We start from the raw sequence: 21,648 nt of genomic DNA, 5'->3' as shown, positions 1-21,648 counted from the left end.
TTATGTGTTGCAAAATAAGCATTATATTTAGCAAATTTGGTTAATCTGTCCTTTGAAATTAATGTAGAAGTCAATGAGATGACTGCTTTTGGTTTTAGTCTTGGCTGTATCATATTCTCTTCAATGATACCACAATTCAGTAGCAAATATGTGAAGTAACTCTCCAAAACAACAAGTCTTATGATGTAAAATTCTAAAGTATCCCCTTTTGACTTATCAAATCTATATTTCTGAACTATTTTTCATTGACCCAAAAAAGAAAAGCACAGAACTTTGGGGGAAATGGAAGCAAGGAAGAAGCAGCTCAGGGAAAATTTCTGCATTTAGGTGCTCACATGGACAAAGTTCTTTGGCTATATTTCTTCTAGATATTTCCATTTTTCTTGCTCCTCTTTAGTCCAATGGCATTTTAATTTTGTCCTAGTTAAATCAATTGTTGTACATCCTTCATGACAGCTGCTGAAAGCAGCTCTATCTTTTCTTCTCTTCTTTACATTTTTCCATCTCACCCTAATTTTATGCTGATCTTTGATCAGGATGATAATATTTCCTAGCCTTTATCTTGCACTGAATTCTCCTTTCAGAGTTTCCAGAAGAACACTCGCAAACCTTATATGCCATTAATATATTGAGGCAAGAAGTACTGATTTCAAGCATTACAAACTTAATTTTAAGAATACTAACCTGCTATTCTCTCCTTCCACTGTTAGTTGGACTTTATGGAGCTCAGTACTAATTGAAACATATAAGTGAAGCTCTTTCCTAATAAATAGATGACTGAGCAATCTTTTCAGGACCTAGTTGATTTAAAAAAAAAATTAGATAATGCAAAAAGTCTTACTAGTCACCTGAGGCATCCTAAGTTGAAATTATAGGATCTACAATTTCAAGGACTCTAGGATCTGCAGGGACAAAGGCATATTTGGGAGAAACTATGTTAAGGTTCATGTGACAATAGAATAGATTAAGAGCTAAGTGAAAAGGAATTTAGAAACCATGTAGTCCACTACCCCCTATCTCCTTTACACTGAGGCCCAGAGAAGCTATACTACTTACCATAATCATATACATAGTGACAGAGGCAGGATGTATCTAATTCTAAGAATTCTTGTCATTGAATCATATTGTCTTAATTCAATGAATTTTTAATAAACAAATTATTAGATGTGTTGAGCATCTTCTGTCTGGATGGCACTGGGTTAAGTTTTGAGGAAGATCCCAAACAATCATCAGAGTTAGTTCTGGTCCTTTAGACTTTGCAATCTCAGTGGGAAGATAAAAAATAAAAGGTAAAACTTTTAACAAATAGTAAATGCCAAGGGAATGGCATCAATAGAAAGGGTTCAGGGGAAAAGGACAATAGACTTCTTCCTACTTCAATCAGTTTTTCCTCTAATTAGTATGGGAATAATGAAGCATTTCATTATATCTTGTAAAAGTAGCCATTTGCAAAACTACAGACTTAAGGTTTCCCCCAACCTCACCCAGAGGTCACTGGAGGGCTCTCTGCTTTAAGTTTTACAGATGAATTCCAACTATAACCTAAATGCAGATGGCTTTTGAAATATCATTCTGAAGTTTTGTGGAAACTACAATGCTTTTTAAAAACTGGTGAGTGAATGTGTCATGTCTCAAAAAATGGGATGAATTATATTTAACTGGTGCTATATTCAAAGTCAGCTAGAGATTATGCAAGTATCTTACCATATAACTTCTCCTGTACACCTGAGATCCCACATCTTGTGACAGGATTTGAGCCCACACATAATTCATTTATTATACTTCATGTTCCTGACCTACAGCACTGCTAAGAAGCAGTCGATCTCTGTTTTCTACTGCTTTCTCCATGCTAGCCTTTGGTATAGGTTAATTGCTAAATCCTGTCCCTTCTATCTCTATAACATATATCACACATGACCTCACGATCAATTGTAAACCATTTTATTTGGTATCTTAAGCCCTTCACAATTAAGTTCAAAGCTACCTTTCCAGTTTTGTTATATATTACTCTTCTGCACGCTATTGTCCAGCCAAATTGGCCTTATTGCCATTCTTTATACTCCTGAAAAAGGAGTATAAACTAACTAAACTATATCTATCTATTTATCTATCTATCTATAATCTAACTAAACTAAAATATATAATCATGACTAGGAAATTAGCATATGCTATCACATTAAATAGAATTTTATGAAAAAAAGAGAATTGATTTATATAAAACATTTTTTTTTTGCTCAGTTGTAACCAGCTAATTTATTTTTGCTTGTTTTTAAATGATATATAGTAAATATTTACACTTAGAGAAACTTGCCTTCTTTAAAAAGTGATTTTTTAAAAAATTCCACTGAATTAACCTATTTAAGGTTGTATTGTATCTTTCAATTAAAATATCTAATTACTTGCTTCAAAAAAGTGTATCAGTCAAATCAAATGAATAATTTGTAGCAATAGTTATTATTTACAAGACTTTCCTATACCTAGGAATACATAGAGATTTTATTTTTAAAAACAATGAAGTATATTCAATCACATAATTGTTCTTACTTAAAATTATTAAAAAGTCTCCTGAAAACAAGTGCTTTAGCTAGTTTTTTATTATTGAGAAATTAAAATATTTATTTAATCTTTGTAATATTTCAAAATTTGTATATATTTAATAATGTGTATATAGTAGCATGTGAATATAATTTATGAATAATACATAAAGAAACAAAATATGGAAATATCTTAGAAATTAATACTCATAAATGTTATTTGTGGGATGTATAATCAAAAAGGTTTGGTAACCATTAATATAGTAGACAGGGCAGCATCCTTTCTAATGAATCTAGCTTGCACTTTAAGTAGAAGAAAGGCAACTTTTTACACTCTACATAAGTAATTAAGCATTTTTCATAGTTCTGATAATTTCTGAAAGCAAGATTGTCTGATTTTTTTTTTTCTTCTCATTCATATAAAGTAAGAACATAGAAGTCCTGTCTATTAAAGGAGACAGCATGATGTTGTTGATAAAGCTCCAGACCCAGGTTGGAGTCCCAATCTGATATGATCATCTGTATAATAGTAGGTAAGTCACTTAATGCCTCTAAAACAGTTTTCCAATATGTAAAAGCAGAGGGGAGATTGAATTAGTTGATTTTTTAATGTTCTTTCCTGCTCTAAATATTATCTTTTCAACCAGAAGATGGCACTATGACTCAGGGTTTGATAAAAGAATTCACTCCTCTATCCCTTGCTTTCAGGAATTTAGGGACTTGAATCATGTGGGTTGTATCTGTATATAGAAGTTTATAAAAGTAAATAACAACCACAACAAAGACCAAGGCCATGAGAATTCTTATTATCACATCTCAGAATTCTTGAACCAGACCAAAGCTATGTTACTGTATTATTTAGTTTTGTGTTTTCTCAGATATTTACTTTTCCTACATTGCACTCCCTGTCTCCAATTAATTGGCATGTTACAGACATTTTATGACTAATCTTAGTTTTATGTGTTACAGAATCATAATTTCTAACCAGGTATAGAATCAGCTTAAATAAATTAATTGTGTAAGAAATGGCAGCTGATGATATATTCAAAAGAAGGGAAAATAATTAAATCTTCATTTTTTTTTTTCTGTTATCAAGAAGGGACGACTTCTAGACAAGTTAGTCCATTGTGGTTACGCCCATCAGACTTTTCTCCCCCTAATGAATGGAGCTAAGCTCATGATACTAAGATTTGAGTTTCCTAATTCATATTGAAAAGCTTGCCCTCCCTCCCTTCCTCTCTCTCTCTCTCTCTCTCTCTTTCTTCCTTCCTCCCTCCCCTGTCTCTCTTTCTCTCTTTGATTCTTTTCCCTTTCTGTTTCTATCTCTCTCTATTTCTCTCCTTGTCTCTCTCTGTGTCTTTGTCTCTGTCTCTCCCCCTCTTTTTACCTCATCACCACTGAATCACTGTCATTCTGTTTGTTCTACTTCTATACTAAACATCAATATTGAAGCTAAAGCTTTATGCTAAAAAATCAGTGGCTCTGGATATAGGAATTGTAATGATTTCCCAAAGGATTCCCAATCTATTGCTACCACACAGAAAATCATCAGTTCCTGAAGTTCAGTCTTTACAAGTGTACAGAAGACTGGTAGTCATTCATTTTATCAAGTGGCTTTTCAAAATGGGATTTTATCTAGTCTACTAGGCAGAACAAATCCAACTCTACTCAAGGCTTAGATGCTGTCCAATGCTCTAGAAGTTGATAAGTAGATGAAAGAGGGAGAGGAAAGGGGATAAGCATGAATTCTAAGACCATTCATTACTTTTCACTGCCTCCTGTATTGATTGCTATTAATTACCTAATTGATCAATAAGGGAAAAAAGATAACAATACTGACAGCTTAGTTTTATTTGAAGTTCAATTTAAGCTAATCACTGATTTTTCTGCAACAAAATGTATATGGGGTTTCTTTGAATACTTTCAGTCAGTTTGTCTTCACAAAGACTTTTTTTCCATCTGACACCGCTTCTTTTGGATTCATGTCCATTATAATCAGTCATCACAAAGACTTCGGCTATGGTTGGCCTTCAGAAGAAATTAAGTCAGCTAAAAAGCAAAATATATATACCTTTGGGGAAGGGTACTTATGATGCATCTTGGATTTGAAAGAATCTAAGCATATACCAATTTGTGATAGTTACCAAATAGTTGAAACTCTAGCAGAAACATAGAGAAGCAGGGGAGAAAGAAAGATGTAATAAAAGATATTTAAAAAGCAACATCACAACTGAGACACTGAGAGTAGGGGGTAGGGGATAGGAGATAGGGAAACATTTCTTAAATCACCACTGCTACTTCCCAGCCTCATGTTCTTATAAATTAAGGTAAACTTTTAAAGTTATATGTTGTCATCTTTTAATTGAGCCACTTTCCTCATCTGTAAAATAAGAAACGATATTAAAGGATGTTACCAAGAAAGTGCTTTAATAGCTCAAAAGTATTATACAATATAAAGTGAAGGAATTCTTACTTCATTTTGACAGATCTGATGGACTCTGAGGTTGAAATGGATCTGAGGATGAATTCAATCAGGGACTCTTCCCACTTACTTCAACAAGGTGAACACAAGTAGTCATGATGATTTCAATGAATTAGTCTTTTATAACATAATGTAGTATTAATGTTAACTTTGAGGCTGGTTTTAGAAACCATATAGAAATCTATATACTATTGTGGTAAATTAGATTAAGACAAGCAACTCTGAAAAGAGATCAGACAAGTAGAACTCACAAACTGCTATGATGTCTTTTGTAGTTCCATTAGAGGGCATTATTGCTTTGCAAATATCTGAGCTTTGCTTCTTACCAGAGAACAATTTTCTCTAAGATAGGTTTTCATGCTAGGTGGTCTAAAAATAAGAAGAAAGCTGAAGAAGAAAAAGCTGAAGAAGATGAAGATGAAGAAGCAGAAGGAGGGGGAGAAGGATAGAGAAGATGAGGAGGAGGAAGAAAGAAAAAAGAGTAGGAGGAAAGGGAGGACAAGAAGAGGAGAAAAAAAGAAGAAATAAATGCTACCTTTCCCCAAACAAAAGCGAATGCCAACTAACATAAGATATGCTAAAAGAAAACAGAATGAAATTTCTTTTATTCCTGCTTATAAATCAGAAGTGAACCCTCGAGGCCAACAAATAGCAGCTTGTACCAAAACAGATATAGTTCCTCATTTTTCAAGCCTTCTGCACAAGGCCTCTGTGGACTGCCATGACTTCCCTTTCTACCTTCCTTTACCCCCAGGTGGAAAGGGAGAAAGTTGATTTTTCCATATCATTATACAATACCTGAGGAAAAAAGAAAAGAAACTTCAGTACTCTACTGATCTGGGTGTAAGGGCATATCTTACATATCTTACTGTGGCCAGTGCAATTCAGTTGTGAATGGGGATCCTCTTGCCATCCTGAACTATGGCATTCTCTTCTGGCTATTATCTGCTACAACCAATTCAACTGGGATTGTATGCATATGGATATGGATAATATAAATTATTATACAATTGTCCTTAAGCTGTTACAAATGATAAAATTAATAATTGGAACTTGTACTTACTGAAAACATTTATGAATATGACACAAGTCATATGATCAGTCAATAATGAGGGATGCTAAATTTCTCTGGCATATGAAAGAATGACACTATCACTATTCAACATATATATTTATATATTCTGAAAAACTATGTATATATATGTAGTTTCTGTTTTTATTTAATATTTTTATTTTCTCCAGTCACATGTAAAATAATTTTTTACATTTAAAAAAACTTTGAGTTCTAGATTTTCTACCTTCCTCCCTTCCCCTTCCCCTTTCCCATTGAGAAGGCAGATTGAGAAGTTATGCAAAATATTTCCATAAAATCATATTGCAAAAGAAAATAGATCTCCCTCGCCTCACAAAAAAGCCCTCAAGAAAAATCAAGTTTAAAAAACTTGTATTCAGACATAATCAGTTTTTTCTCTGGCTGTGGATAGCATTTTTTATCATAAGTCCTTCAGAATAGTCTTGAATTGAACAACTGGATATATTGAAAAAAATGAGACTCTTAATTGGACTACGCATTTCCATGGTTGTACGGTTGGGACAAGAATAAGATGAACAAGAACAGGATATGGGGCATAATTTAACCATCATTTATCAAGAACCCTCTATTAGTAAGAAACTTTTGAGAAACCAAAGACATAAAGAAAAAAATGAAATAAGCCTTTATACTTCGGAACTATATACAGGTAGCACTGTGATCAAGTGTCCTTTTGAAAGTTTGTGTGTATGATGCTGTATGAGGATGGAAGTGAATATCTTCGACAAAGAGAAGATCTAATTTAGTTGCAATTGATCAATGATGGACAGAATCAGCTACACCCAGAGAAGGAACACTGGGAAGTGAGTGTAAACTGTTTGCATTTTTGTTTTTCTTCCCAGGTTAATTTTACCTTCTGAACCCAATTCTTCCTGTGCAACAAGAGAACTGTTCGGTTCTGCACACACATATTGTATCTAGGATAATACTTTAACATATTTAACATGTATAAGACTGCCTGCCATCTAGGGGAGGTTGTAGAAGGAGGGAAGGGAAAAATCGGAACAGAAGTGAGTGCAAGCGATAATGTTGTAAAAAATTACCCATGCATATGTACTGTTAATAAAAAGTTATAATTAAAAAAAAAAGACAATTTTTAACAACAAAAAAGAGAAAGTTTGTGTGTTCCAAAACAGTTTAGGGGAGGATTGAGAATGTCTCTTAGGACAGTCCAGGGTAGGTAGAACTCATAGGATTTCTTCAACTCCTTTTGGCAATACTTTCTAGGTCTTATTCCAAATAGAAGTATGTGATTATCTAGTGCTTAATGGTAAGTAGTATGGCATCAAGAACATAATACTTGTAATCAGGTTTGAACTCTAGCTTTGACATGACTATCTGTATATACCTGCTGCCTTCACTAAATGAATTATAAGCTGCTTGGGGGGGAGAATTCATTGTATTTTTGTCTCTATTTCCAGTGCCACAAAGTATCTTATGCACAGTAAATAATAGATGTTCTCTGCATTGAATAGTTGTTGAATTTCCAGCTTGTGATGATGAACAAGTCAATTGTATCTGTTTTCTCATCTGTAAAATGGGGGTAATTCTTGCATTGTTTACATCAGGATATTTCTTTGAGGATAGTGTAAGCCATAAATAAATAAATAAACCACAAAGTGAGAAGTATAGAATCTAACTGATATGTATTATTACTATCAAAATTCTCTTTGGCATTTGAGGACAAATTCAGTCTAATTGGAGATTTGGAGAGATACAGGGATTAAGGTTCTTGTTTCTTTGGAGTCTAAATAATTACTACATTACTTCCTGTCCTACCCTTGAATAGGAGAAAAGAACAGCATACAAACTTGCATATTACATTTTAATGGTTGTAGAATTAAATATGTAAGATAGTTTTTATCAGATTTTTAAAATACGTTTCTCACAATTGAGTCTTCTTATTCTTTCTGGCTATTGTTCCCTCATTTTAGAGAAATATGATACTATAGGGAGAGTACTAGCTCTGGAGTTCTACCATTTACTATGTTTGAACAGAAAGACCTTGGTTGCTCTACCCAAACACTTCACTAATTCTTTTTTGTATAGAGAGGTTGTCACTAGATGCTTGCTGTACACACTTTATACCTGGTTACTTGTAAAGTTGTGTTGTGCATTTAGATGTTTCTGACTAATAGTCAAATCTATTTCGTGAGTCCTTTGCCTATGAAGCATGGGAGTTTTGCCAAATTTAGAACCCCCCTAGACACTGATGGGCTTGGTATTCTAGATAGATTTCACATATTTTGTAATTTGAGTTCTTTGGGGGAAAATGATTTCCTATTTCTCAGAAAAAGTTTTTAAAAGACTTATTAAGATGATTCTAAGGAGGCCTGGACATCAAGTAGCTTTCATAAAACAATATTTTGATGAGTTAAGTGTAAATGAATCAGAAACATATGGATTACATTTCTCTCAAAATACACAGGGGTTTAAAAAAACTAGGGAAAAATGTTGGGCCAAATGCAGTCAAAATTTTGTCGAACCAAAAATATTTGAAACATAGTTTGAGGTGCTTGATGAGGTCCAAACCTAGTTGTACTGGCCCACCCGGAATGTGTAATGTAGTTGCCAGCTTGACACCCTTTTCCCAAACTGTGGTGATGTTTATGTGTTCAGAGAAACATTCATCTCACAATACAGTGCAGTGACCTGGAACCAAAAAGGAATTATGTCCAAACCCAGAGAGTCAGAGCCATGCACATGCCTATCTAGTATACTGTCCAAGCATTTCAGCACTGAGGGAGAGGAAGGAAAAACTAAGTATTTGGTTTTTTGGACCTGATTACAAAATATGTCCCTTATGTATAACATGCAATATGACTGATTCATAATAAATAAGAACCAACTGGAATCATGATTCAGGTTGAGACCTGAACTGATTCTGATCAGTAGAAACATTCTGCTAACTCTTCTCCCTGTCATTCTACCTTGTCTTTATACCTCTTGGTATGATATCACAAGCAGAAGGTATGAAAATCTCTCTTAAAACAAAAATAACAAAACACCACCACCACCATCACCACAAAACAAAAGTAAAGACATCTAAGAGGATCTCCAGTTTAATTTGGCAAAGTTAACAGATTTGAATGTTTCAAAGAAATACCTAATTTTTAGGCCAAATGCCACCAAGAAAGATTAAAAAATATCTTAAATATCATTCACTTGCTAAGATTGATAGGTGGACAAAATCATGCTGAAGAAAAGTATCACTTTGGAATAAATGAACAGAACAGAAAGTGTCAGTGTCTGAAACCAATTTTTTCCTATAAACCAAAAATCCCAGAGAGAGAAAAGGCATTTCCGCTTTTTATTTGATTCATATTTTCCATTTTCATATATCATCCAAATCTCCTTTTTACCTTTCTCAATTCCTCTCCTTAGCTTGAATCTCTGTCTTACCCTGTATACCTATACATGTCAGTATTGCCACTTATTTTTAGATTATCAGAGAGCTCTTTATTTGAATGTTCTTTTCCTGTTCACCCGCTCTCCCCATTCATGGTAGTAATTTCAAGGGTTCCAGTAAAATATTTGAATTTGAAAGTGCTTTATATTCCAGGATAGACTGAAAAGTATAAACTGGTTTTAAGACTATGTAGTTTATTTAAAAGAACTTTTTGATTGGGAACACAAAAACTGGGTTTGAATTTTCACTTTGCTAGACTATTAATTAGTTATAGTTTCTCTGTTCACAAAAGATACACACCCAGGAAATTGTCACATATGTCCTAGAGTAATGTATTGATAAAGTTCATTTTCAAGAATTTTTCAGAATCATCTTTGAATTTGATAACTGTATTCCTGAGATTTCCATATACAAAAATTTGCCATTCATTTATCTATTTCTTCTCTTATGCACAAAGGAAATATACATGAAAAAGAAAGGGAGAGATGAGAAAGATAATTCAGAGTGCTGAAGTGAGCATAATATTATTCAGTTCAATAAAAAATTGATAAAGTTCTGTTCTTTTGGCAATAAATTTGTCATTAAAGTTAATTATGTACATGCTGTGTATACATAATCTATGTATACATAGAGTATATATAAACAGATATAAAACATAACTAAGATGTTCTCAATCTTCACAGTACACTGGGGGAGATACAGAATATAGCATGTAAATCAACATGATATAATAAACATAATATTATAATATAATAGTTAACACAACATAACAAACAAACATAGCATAATGAGATATGATTATAATGCAAATTATGTAAAAAAATTAAAAATATGCATCATTATAATAAATATATGTGAAGAACAAAGCAAAGTATTTTACATGGAGAATCAGGGTATGCTTTCTAAGGGACATACCTTTTGAATTGGACTTTGAGGAGTGAATTCAATATCCCATGGAAATTCAATAGATTTAGGTATAAGTGGTTGTGAAGGCATGCCTGATACAGGGTAGTAATAACTACCTATTAAGATTATTCCTATAGAAATTGATAACCTATGAATATACTCTTGAAAATCAAACAAAATGACTTTACTCCTTGCCAAGGAGTAAAGGAACAGCTGGCTATTTGACCCTATCTGGTATTATTTAAAAAAAAACAGTACTACTCATTCCTTAGTCTCTAGATTTGTTGGGTCTGCTGCTTTTATTATCTGTCCTCTTCTCATGACTGAAGATGTGGAAAGAATTGGAGATATAAGCTGTCAGAAGGGCAGCAGCCACTCCTAGTGGAATGTAAACTCCTTGGGGGGCGGGGAGGAACTGTGCTGTTTTTGTCTTTGTACACAGTAGGTGCATATATAATTTTTGTTGAATTGAATTGTCTTTTTCCTTGGTCAAATGGTCCAAATTGAAAGGAAAAGAAGTTTTAAGCAATACCTTTGAATCATCTCTAATTTTTCATTCCTCATTAGAAAAGAAATATGTTTTCATTCGTTTGAAGAGGCAAAAATAGAGATTTAAGATGTACACCCCAGTGTATAGTCTAGAATATGTGATTATCCCTCTATCTTTTATTCATCCATTTTTAAAATTCCGTCTCATTCTGGGCTCTGAAATAATAGAAAGAAATATTTCAATATTTTTACATTAATTACTGAAACAGCAACATATTTCTCATTAAAAATTCTCTCTAATCCAATTCTTGATTGCTTCATTTGCTTATCCCTCTAAATCAACTCTCCTCTTTTCACAGATGAAAATAAACATAAAAGTTATTGGTTGAAATATTTATGTAGGTGGCAAATAGAGTGCTGGATATGTAATCAGGGAGAAGATGGGACTCATTGGAAAAGACCTGATGTTGGGAAAGAATAAAGACAAAAGGAAAATGATATAGCAGAGGATGAAATGATAGTGTCATGGAAACAATGAACATGAATATAGATTTTGAGATATAGTGGAGAAGGGCCTGGGAATGAGGGTATGGTCATTAGAATCACAAAAAAGCTGATATGACTGAAAGATTGAAGAACAGCAATAACACCACCCCCACCATCACCATCACCATTATCATCAACAGCATCTTAGTTCAAATATGGCCTCCAACACATATTAGCTATGTAATCTTGGGCTAGATATCTTCCTCAGTTTCCTTATCTATAAAATGAGGATAATAATGGCACCTTCCTCACAATGTTAGTAAGGATAAAATAAAATAATTTTTGTAAATAATTTTGCAATTTTTAAAGTGCTCTATAAATTCTAGCTATTATTATAATAGTTACTATTTTTGATAGTGCAATCAATAAAACAAATATATGTATATAAAATTACTATGTTTTAGTATATCATAAATGCAAAAGATCATAGCCAAAGTTACTTTTAACCACTACTACAGCTACTGAGTTCTCAATTCTGGCAACATATATCTAATATTCATTTCTTTCACAATACTAATTAAAGTCTTTACCCTATTATGTCTAAAAGAAATCTCTCAAAACAAAAACCCCTTAAAACTTTTTTAGCTTTCCTCCTCAGATTCTATTTGTTCTGCACATCTAATTTTTTTCTTATAGGACTAAGCAATATTAATTCTTTACTCTTATTACTTACTTTTGATTTTATCTTCTCTATATTAAAAATAAAACAAAACAAACAAACAAACAAAAGTCACAACAACAACCCAGATCTAAGTTGGCAAGTTCCCTGTGCATTTTTATTAGCTCCTCATCTTCATTACTGAAGTAATTTCTTTTTTTCTTCCAGAATTTCATTCTTGAATCACTCCTAAAACAAGCATTTATTCAGTGTCTATTATAGGTCAGGTACTATGTGAGGTGCTGGTTATAAAAGAATAAATAAATTAACAGCAAGAACAAATACAAATATATTCAGCATGCAACATGAATAAACATGAATACCTAGAAAGTATTAAACATGGGGAAATTTTAGGAGAAAGCAACAGGAAGACAGGAAATGCTTCATGTAGAAGGTTGTGTTTGAGCAACATCTTAAAGAAATAGAGGGATTCTGTAAGGTAGAAGTAAAGAGGAAGTGTATTTCAAGCATATGATTGAGGGGATGCAATTGAGACAGGGGATGGAATGCTTTCTGTAAGTCATCTGTAACCTATCTGGTAAGATAGATTTGGATCAAATTGTAAGGATCTTTTAAAGCTTAACAGAGGAGTTTATGTTTTATTTTAAAGGTAATAAGAAACCCCTGGAGTAGCTTCCATTTTTTCTGGAGTGACTTTGCAATTTCTGCATGTTATTATTATTATTAATTTTTTGTGTGTAAGGCAATTGGGGTCAAGTGACTTGTCCAGGGTCACACAAGATAGTAAGTATTAAATGTCTGAAGATGGATTTGAACTCAGATTTCCAAACTCCAAGGCTGGTGCTCTATCCACTGAGCCAACTAGCTGCCCTGGACTGACTTTCCCTGTGGAATTTTAATCTTAGGAATTCACCTATTTTATGGTCTAAATGTCTTGAAATCTGCTTTAAAATCATCTAGGGAGCATATTGTGCTATTCTCAATTTTCTTTTTTTCTGCCATTACAAATGATCACTACCCTCTGAATATCCTATGATTTCTACCCCAGGAACTACTCATTTGTTGGTGATAATCAGATCTAGAACATAATTTCCCTTTAATAGTTCTCCCCACATTTTGAAGTATACAATTACCATTCTGCCAAATCAAGAAATTATTCTCTGCTTTGCTTTTGGCAGAGATAGAGCTTGAGTCTAGAGGTCTGAATAATTAAAGCTCTCATTATTCCTCTAACATACTTCTGTACCACATTTGTTCTCTTTTCCAAAATCTTTTTGCCTATTCAGGCTATCAATATTGGTGACAATATCACTTCTATTCCTGCCGTCATTGATCTCTAGCCAAATTCTCTCTACCCTCTTTCCCTTTGTGATTACTCCATTCTTTCACATGAACATTTATTTAAAATATCTTATATAGTCTTATAGTGATACTCTACCTCCCTCAATCTTTTTTTTCCCTTAACCATCCTGATTGCTTTGAATAAAAAAGCATCCTTATTCATATCTTTATTCTGCAGCCATATTCCTGTTAATGGTCTTGTTCCACCATGTCTCAGAAATTTATGAAACCAAAGTTATCTCCTTATGTTAAGATCTCTAGTTTATTTAGTTTATTATTGATATTTTATGAATTTATTTATAGATATCTGAGGCAATTTTTAAAAACTACTGGCTCCTTTCTTTTTTGTCACTTGTCAACTTTTGGATGTCTTAATTACTAGTCTTACTATATTATGGCTATTGTTTTCTTCATGATACTCAAATATATAGATTATCTTGAAAATAGATTAAATATGTTTTAGCTTTACCTTTGTCTAAGATCATTATTACTAGCTGCACCTTTTTTTACCTAATGAATTCTACTCCTGAAACTTACCTTATGATTGTGTGTACCTTTTATTTTATGTCCCCTTTGACGCTCCTACTTTACTTCTACCTGCTACGTTACCCTCCTGTTACTAAAACTATCCCCAGAAAGTTTAAATGACTTGTCCAAGATCATAAAGTTGATTATTGGCAAACCCCAACTGAGACTTCCTAGCCAAGAACTCTTTTTTTCTTTAGACTAAAATTTCTTAAATTAGAAAAAAATTAAGTGTATTGAAAAATGCAGTTATTACATAAAAGACAAAAGAAAAAATGGTCATTTAGTTAATGATTATCTCCACATCTTTGTGGTATATTTCAAATAATCTTTCCTGTGGGAGATAATTATGGAAAAACCTAGTCAGTCTCTATATTCCCCATGTGAAACTCAGTTATTGACGTGATGTGAATCAGAGGTTAATTGTGAAGACAGAGAATATGTCATGAAAACAAGGCCAACTATTATATGAAATCAGAAAAGATCAACTATAATGCAGTAATACACAAAGAAAGAGTTATGACTAGGAAGAATGCCAAAAGTGATGCCATTTCTTATTATTAATTTGGCCTTAAAATTTTTAGCTAGTTATCTATGAAAATGTCTTTGGTAATTACCACTGATTAGGACTTTTATTAAGACTTAGCTATTCATCAGTTATCTTTCCATCCTCTGCACTGCCCTTATTCCATTGAATATTCCAAATTTTAGATAATTTTTTTATTTCCCTCTGGCAGATTGCAGCAACAGATATAATCTAAAGGCTGGATAGGCAGGTTTGGAAACTGAACGACAACTTGGCTTATAGTTTTCTGGACTTAAACCTGCCTTGGCACAGAGGTAATAAAATGACCTAATGGGTCTTTTTCTTGTCTAATTTCTACGAACTATTGTTCTTGGGAACAGATGATTTAATAGGGTAAAACATTTTTGTTTGCCTTCTCTATTTCCTTTATTTGTTATATTTTACTTGGTTACTCTGAAAAGTTCAAATATATTATGTAAGTCCAGACACTGAGGTCAAGACCATAGGAAAGAATTTGAATAAAAAATGACTGAGATGGTGGAGAATGGGAAATCTGAGCTTACAAGTGATTTTAGTTGTGTTCTAAGGCAAATTTTGGGGAAAAATTAGGATTTAACGTATTTTCTAATAGATTGTTTAATACATAGCAAGCCCACAAAAATATCATGAAGGTTGACAAAGTTTTATTATATCTTCTAAGTATGGAAAAGAAAGCCAATGTGATAAGAAGTCAATGCATAGAGCAGAGGAACATAATATGTTTTATTCCTTTGCTTCTGGATACCTTATAACTTTATTTTTTTTATCAGTGAACATTTCTATGCCTCAGTTTTGAAGTCTGAAATGATGATATTTGACTTTTCACAAACTAATGGATTCATGGATATGACTCTTTTCAAATAAATACTACCATTTAAAACTAAGTAATCAAAGGAATTTAAGAAGATCTTTCTTCAGAAAAGATACAAAATAGTAGTCTTCTTTGCACAAAATTTCAAAACACAAGTGGTTTTATCTTGATGAATGGGAAAGCACCAATTGATTCTTAATTGATGATTTCATGAGCAATTGTAGCCCAGCAGCAGCAGCAGCAGCAACAACAACAACAGCAATCATTTGATGGCCATCCTTCTTGTAATAAGTTCTTCTTACCTTAGTAAGACTGATTTTGGGGTGACAGTTCACTCCCAGGCCAATACTTTTAAAACCTTTGAAACTTAGTAAGAATTTTCAGAACTTCATTTCCATTGGCATAACATTCAGGAACCATGGTGTTATGGGCCAGAACTCTGAACTTGAAACAAAGGATTTTTACAAGGTGCTAAGTCAGTGAAATTTGCTGATTTTGTGATACGTTTGCAAACAGCTGTCACAAGAACCATTGGAGAAAATGCAGTTCCAAGAATTATGATCAGAAAACTGGCTAAGGAAAATGCTAATGAGGTTTGCAGAAGAATTATATGGGGATTACACAAAGGTGCTCCTTTAGAGGAGAGAATAGAATTCTGTGCCACAGTGGGCAGAAATGCTTATTATACCCAGACTATGATGAACATGGAAAGACAAGGTCTCTCTTGGCAAGGGACTTCTAGAGAAGAGTTGTTGATGTTTTCAATGTGGAAAAATTGGACATCTGAGAGCTAAATGTAGGCAAAGAGATAGAATGAGAGGACAGGGTGAGAGAATAAGACCCAAAAACCCTATGACCAAAATGCAAGTGAGGCTTCCACTGGGCTTCAGAATGGAGATTGATCCAGGGAAATGAGAGGCAGGGCCCAGCTACAAGATATCAAACAAAATACAGGTAGGTCATGATGGCAGCCAAGGTTACACCTTTAGAAGTTCAGGACTCTTATGTGATCAATCAGCAAAAAAGCAATCAGATGGGAGAAAGGAATTACAATTGGGGAGAATATAGGCTTTTTTTTTTAACCCAACAGAAGAGCAGTGTCCAGTTCTAGCAGCTCCAATGTAATTGCCAGGTGATGAGGAGAAATTTAGAAAGTGATAAATAGAAAGGACTAGATAGGTTAACTCCTTGGGAGAAAGGGTTTGCTTGTATTTCTACAGATGGAGAAGGAATCAGGTGGGTGCCAATAGCACCTGGAGAGAGCCAGAAAAAGAGAAAAACCTCAAAACAAAGGAGAAAACCTAAGAAGCATCTGACACTGAAAGAGCATGGTTCCTAATGAAATTGTTGCAGAACTTCAAAACCAGCAGAAATCATTGAATTTCTTACACACATGAAGTAATGGACAATAGATTCTAGCCCATTACATCTCCTGCTTTCTTTTGCTTTTAGAACATAGGTGGCCATGACCTCCCTGACTTCTCAAGGAGGTGAGAACCCCAAAAAGAGGTGATCATGCTTTTTCTGACTCCTCAAAAAGGGGTGAAAACACCATAAAAGGAGGTGATCACACTGTCTCTGATGTCTCAGGAAGGGAAATGAAAACACCAAAGGAATGGGAAATCAAATTAGATTAGCGGGTTTCTGAAGGGTCTCATTTGAAACAGGTATACATAATATCAACCTGGGAGTTATTACACATTATTACATAAATTATATAAGCACATAGCAATATAACACAGGCTAGTAGTGATGTAACAAATAATATGAATAAACATGAGGAATTATCCATGTCCATAAGTGCTAGAAATAGTCCAAAAGGAATCTATTGTCCATTACTTCATGTGCCAGGAATCCAATAATTCCTGCAAGTTTTGAAATCCTGCAATAGTCTCATTTTGTATTAGGGAATCCAATGATTTCTGCAGATTTTGTTCTTAGATCTTCTCCTTTATTTTGAAGTTCTTCTCTTTTTCTGGCTCTCTCCAGTCTATATTCTTTCCAATTGTAATCCCTTTCTGCTATCTGATTGCTTTTTGGCTGATTGATCACATAAGAGTCCTGAAGTTCTAAAGACTCTGGGTGTAAACTCAGCTGCCATCATGCCCCACCTGTTTTTTGTTTGAGGTCTTGGAGCTGGGCCCTGCCTCTCATTTCCCTAAATCAATTTACATTCTGAGGCCTCAGTTGCATTCTGGACATAGGGTTTTGGGTCTTCTCCCACCCTGTCTTCTTACTCTATCTGTATACCTACATTGGACTCTCAGATGTCCAATTTTTCCACAATGAAATCATTGGAAAGTCTCTCTAGAAATCCTTTGCCAGGAGGGACCCTGTCTTCCCATGTTCATCATAGTCTGGGTGTAATAAGCATTTGTGCCCACTGTGATACAGCATCCTATGATCTCCTCTAAAGGAGCATCTTTGTGTAGTCTCGTAATAATTCTTCTGCAAATCTCATTAGCATTTTCCTTAGCCAGTTGTCTGATCATAATTCTTGTAGCTGCATTTTATCCAATGGTTCTTGTGACAGCTGTCTGCAGACATCCCACAAAATCAGCAAAAGGTTCATTGGGACCTTGCTCAATTTTTGTGAAGACTTCTCCTTGATCTTTTCCTGGGAGGGAACCCCAAGCTTTTATAGCAGCAGTAACAATTTACTCATATGTTGCTAATGGGGTAATTAATCTGTGCTGAATTGTCTTCATTCTGACCTTCACCTGCTAGTTGGTCAAAGGTGATTGGAGTATTAACTCGTTTGCTTATCGCGTTGGGCTTGAATCCTACATAACTCACTATACTCCAAAAGCCACAACAAGTTTTGTCCAGGTTCTAAACATGTCCTTGCTAAGGATTTCCAACATAGGGGGTTAGAATTTTATAAGCCAAATTCTCTAGTAACATTTTAACATAAGATGATGTAGTCCCATAAAGAGTGCAACCCTTTTTCAAATCCTTAATTTATTTCTAGATCAAAAGGAGTGTATCTTCTCCTTGTTGACCTGAAGTGTCAAGTTCTTCAATCACAAGGTATGCATTTATTAAATCAGATATATCCTATCCTTCTTTCTTAGCCTTAACCAGTGCCTTTTGTAATCTTGTCATAGACTGCTTCATAGGTGGTGCTAATTGTCTCACTGCCTCTCCTCCTCCTCCTTCTCTCTCCACCCATGAAGGGTTAATTGAGGGATGTAGGTCAGGGGATGGGGAATGCTCTAATTTCTCCTGCTGTGAAGCATCACACTCAGAATTCTACCCTACTCCTTTCTTGTCTAATTCTTTATCCTTTTCACCTAGTTTATCTGAATCCTACCCTCCTGTTCTTTCTTATTTTTCCTTATTCTATAACTAATATAATTTCCTAAAGACAGTTGTATTAAATTATATGTATAAAATTTTTCTTTGAAAATTGAGTCAGGTCCATTATCATTATAGTATTCACATAGTTGCTCTCCTACTAATTTCCACTCTTTGGATTTAATTCTTTTCCCTTAGAGAACCAAGAAGATGTGTACTATACCATTTCTAAAAGTTCATTCATCTGCTCCCAAGTTATAATTAAACCTTGATTTTTTATCAGTCTGACCAAGTTTTCGACACATTTTCCTTTCAGTGGAGAAATCTTCTTTCTAAATATTTGTCCCATTTTAGCTGGAATATTACTTTAGCCTTTAACAAAGTTTCCTTGTCTATTTTTGTACTTACTCTAATTTCTGGGTCACAGATGAAGGTTCTTGGCACCATGTTGGGCGCCAAAATGTAATGTTCTCTTGTTCAGTTTTCTTGGGGTCTCTGTAAGTAGCCTTTGTTTCAGTTCAGTAATCACCACAAGAGTAGCCAGGGGTTAAAGTCCAAATCTTTTATTATCTTTTTCAAAGTCTTGTCTCCTTTCCTGGGGCATGGTTAGCTTTCTTAGAGGCCTATCTCTCTCCTTGATTCCGAGAGCTTGAGCTCTTACTGCCAGTCTTTTGTGTTTTCTGCCTCTGCCAGCTTCTTGAGGTTCTCCTGAATGTGTCTTGGTTTCTTTGGGGGAAGCAGGAGGACCACCACCACAATCTCTGTCTTCCAGTTCTGATGCTGGTTCAGGTTGTCTGAGCTTATATGCTCTATTATCATAGGTGTAGAACTATATTAAGTACTAAGTACATGTACTGAACTAGAGAACTGTTAAGCTAGAATAGGCTACAAGAGACAACACATGCATCTATACACTCCACCTGTTACATTTGACAATCAAAAGATCAGAGATTTAGGATTGGAAAGACCTTTATGTGTCATCTCATTTAACCTCCTTTTACAGATGAGGAAACTGATGTCAAGAGAGCTTAATAGCTAGCACTGAAAATTGATATATCACTTCAATATTTGCAAAGCATTTTACTTTTCTTTGATATTCATAACTACCTAAGTAGCTAGGTGTTGGTGTTCTTTTTCCAAAATACAGCCAGGTAATAGAAGTTCAGATCTTTTATTGTTTTCTTCAATATAGCCCGGTTAGCTCAGAGACCTATCTCTCTGCTTGGTTCCAAGAGATCTTGCAGCTTTGTCCTTGGCTTCTGCCTCTGCTTTCTTCAGCCTCCAGCCAGCACAAGTTGGAAGATGCAATGAATCTCTTGCCTCGAAGATAGGGCTTGTGGGCTTCCTCCCAGAGTGCTCCTCTCCGACCCCAGTCAATGTTCCCAAGAAAAACTCTCTCAAGCTCTAAGAGCTTCCTGTATATATATGATCTTTCAAAGGTTAACTCCTCCTTCTGGAGAGAGAGGGATTCTGGGTTATCTCCCAGAGTACTCTCTGGCTCTAAGGGAGGTATGAATTCGGATATCTTATACTAAGCCTGAAATCTCCCAAACGTGTGAACTCCATTGAGTACTTAAATACTTATGAGCTCTCTAAAGGTGTAAACACAAGCATTGTTTTCATCAGTTGTACTTAGTACCTTGTTTCAAGTTCTGGCCCAAAATATCTCCTTCTAAGATCAAATCAATCATATTGAACCATGCTAAATTAGATAATTATTGTCTCTATCAACTCTAATGGCTTAACACTTTGTAAAGATTCCAACAGCTAGGTAGTATTATTTCCATTTTACCAATGAGAAAAATGAAGCTGAAATAGTCATATAACTTAGTGAGTGTCTGAAGCCTGATTTAAACTCAGATCTGCAATTTACTATGCCACTTGACTATCTCAAGATTAAGTTACATTTGGGAGAATTGTAATCATCAATATTCTGGTGACTAGAGGCCAAACTCTGAACAGAAAGATTAGCATGCTGAGAAAGACTGCTCTTGCTCAATAGCAGCTTCACTTTCTACAATATGCATTTGGTTTTTATAAGGGCCTCTTTGGCCTGATTTTATAAGGGCCAAATGCTCTAGAGTACACACTCTAGTATGTAGCTAAATAGCAGTTTTCTATAGCAACTTGTAATAGATAAATAAAATATTTTACAGGCAAGGGAAGGATAGAAAAGAGGAAGGTTTTTCAAGGAAAAAATGAGTATTTGAAATACAACTGATATGATTTATTATGAGAATAAGAAAACATTGTTCAAGAAACAAGAGAGACAGTTTTACAGTTTTGAAAAAGTTCCTCTTAAACAAAATCATTTTTCCCCTAATAAACAGTTGTTACAAAGTAGATGAGACCATACTCTTTACTATATCCCTAAATAGCTTGTTATACTTTATTTTTCCTTCAACAATGTTTTAGGATTTTTTATTACCAGGTAGTTGCAAAATAATTGTGAATTCTAATTCCCACTATAGGTCACATAAGTAATAGTAGAATTAAGATGTAAAGTCATTCACCTGACAATAAATCCAGTGAGCTTTCTACACACAAAACATCATGGAATAATGATTTTGTTTCTTGTATTTCACATATTATTACACATATATTACAGTGTATATGTATGTATGTTCAGAGGTCAAAATGAGGATTTTGTACTTATGGGCCTAATGATATCTATCCTATGGCCAGAACTGAAGCTCAGGAGTTGTATGGAATAGATTCAATCTTGGGGGCCTTTAATTAATTATACCCTTTAATGTGGATCAGTACCTGAGTTGCTCAGTTCACAAGACTTGTTTTGCCTCCACTGAGGTGTTCCCAGTGAACCTTGGGAATCTGGCTTGTGCTTAGTTCTCCACAAATAAAAGAAAAATGGTCCTTGGCTTCCATGCAAGTATACAGACTAACAAAAACATTGATATGTGATAACCTTTACTTAATCTTTAAAAAATGTGAAGACTGGCACTTAAAGTCATAAATAATCAAAACCAACCCCCTTCCCTGCAGTCTTATTGTCACAAAGTTAGTCAATAAATCT

Source organism: Sarcophilus harrisii, chromosome 5 (assembly GCF_902635505.1).
Source record: "Sarcophilus harrisii chromosome 5, mSarHar1.11, whole genome shotgun sequence".
Lineage (NCBI taxonomy): Eukaryota > Metazoa > Chordata > Mammalia > Dasyuromorphia > Dasyuridae > Sarcophilus > Sarcophilus harrisii.
Note: the sequence above shows the minus strand (reverse complement) of the source record.